The 1907-nt window shown below is 41.4% G+C and overlaps 1 long non-coding RNA gene across 1 annotated transcript; it reads left to right on the forward strand.

Annotated features, from left to right (window-relative positions):
• The first annotated feature begins 279 nt into the window (after window positions 1–279).
• On the forward strand, window positions 280–1510 carry LOC128436687 (uncharacterized). The gene is made up of 2 exons (XR_008338100.1): window positions 280–694; window positions 822–1510. It is a non-coding gene; the product is annotated as an uncharacterized LOC128436687 (long non-coding RNA).
• The last annotated feature ends 397 nt before the right edge of the window (window positions 1511–1907 follow it).

Genomic DNA, 1907 nt, shown 5'->3' on the forward strand with positions numbered 1-1907 from the left:
GTTTTCATCTCACTATGTTAGAGAAAGAGATATAACATTTCTTGGATCAGCTACTTTGTCTGAATCTGCCCCAAAATGTAAAAGGTTCTTTCCATTGATCGTATATTAAAATGGACGTAGACTCTGGGTCTAGAAAGTTAAGTGAATGATCCATTTAGAGTCAAATAGACCATAAAGCACTGCAGGCATTGGGTCATGGATACTGTGTGATTGACAGCTAGTATTGGTTACAGGTCACTGGTTTAAGTGGGCGGGCAGTGTCCTTGGTCCCTCAGTCAGGCTCCACCCCCTTTCCTCCAAATATGGTTACTTCTGTTTTCAAATAACCAAGATGGCGCTGAACAACATGTCAAAAATGGAGGCTTCAAAATGGCTGCTCACAAACCAATGTGTGACATCTTTTTTCTTGGTCCATGTCCCGTCCTTCCACCAAGTTTAGTGGAAATCAGTTTATCAGTTTTTGTGTAATCATGCTGATGAATAAACAAACGAATGGACAGGGGGCGCAACTACATTCAAACCGTTTTGAATGAACTGTGATTATTTGCAGGTTTCATGAATAAAGTCCAGTGAGGATTAATATTTTCTCATCTCTCCCCCATCAGTCACACAACTGTCCTGAGTATGAGAACGTTGCTGCTGCAGCACAGACAGAAGACACAGAGGAGCAGGAAGACCTGGTGTGAAGCATCAGGTCAGAGCCACTGGGACAAACAGAACCAAGATGGACGACTTCAGAGAACATCCGTACAAGCGAGTTTTACAGAAACCACCGTACATTTCCTTTCTACTCATGGTTTCCTGTTTTCTTCTCTCCTCAGGTGCACTGTGATTGGTTGAATGTATTTAGGAGGAACAGGAAGTATCTGTCTCTCCATCCCCGGTTGCAGCAGCAGCAGTTTGTGCAGCATGAACTTTAGAGCAAGAGTATTGTTGTGTTGTTTCTTTTCTTTTTCTTTTCTGATGGGTCCAGTCGTCCAGTTTTCGCAGCTTTATTTCTGTGAGCTTTAGTTCTGATGTTGGTTTAGGTTACATTTCATTACAAGTCATTTGGCTGACGCTTTTGTCCAATTAGTACACTCAACATTTATGAAGGGCCATTCAGTATCTTGCCAAGGACACTTCGGCATGCAGACGGGGAAGACTGGGGTTTGAACCGGTAACCTTCTTGTTGGAGAACGACCACTCTACCCCCTAGTTCACACCGCCCTAGGTTGAAGGAAGATTCTCAGATCCTACGACCCTTTGTGGGTCGGTGTGTTGGGTTTTCCTTCTTTTGTCCATTTTGCCGGCCTGTTGTTGAAGTTGTTGTCTTTTCTGCAATAAATTGATTTTTTTTTTGCTGTTACCCTCTGAACTATGTTGGACGTCTTGGTGATGAGCCTTTGAGGCTTTGGTAACATCTTGTGACTCATCTCCTGTGTTTACATGACATTAATGTGGTTATTACTTGGATAATGAATTATGTATTGTGATTTTATGATTCTTCTTAAATAAAAGGTATTTGGTCTTTTGTTTTCACTCACTGTTTGTTTTTAAGCAGAATTACACCAGAAAACTAAAAACAGATTTTTCCACAAACTCATTTTCATTTTGGCAGGAATCCTGATAAAGGGGCGGAGCCAGGAGCCTGTTTGTATCACTTTCTTTATAATTTTGAGACTGATGAAAACAGTCAGGATTATTTAGAGGACTGGTTTCTATGAGTGATTGAATTCTGGTGCAGCTCGAAAGTGCCCTTTTTTAAATATATGAATATTATATTCCTGTTTGCTCACAGCTCCCCTGTCAAACAAATAAATTGAAATATAATAAATAATCTAAATATCAGGTGGGGAGATTAGACTAGTCTCTGAACCCTCCCTCCCTCCACGTCTCCTGCACAGAGCTGAGCACTGGAGCTGTGG

The sequence above is a fragment of the Pleuronectes platessa genome, chromosome 3 (assembly GCF_947347685.1).
Source record: "Pleuronectes platessa chromosome 3, fPlePla1.1, whole genome shotgun sequence".
Lineage (NCBI taxonomy): Eukaryota > Metazoa > Chordata > Actinopteri > Pleuronectiformes > Pleuronectidae > Pleuronectes > Pleuronectes platessa.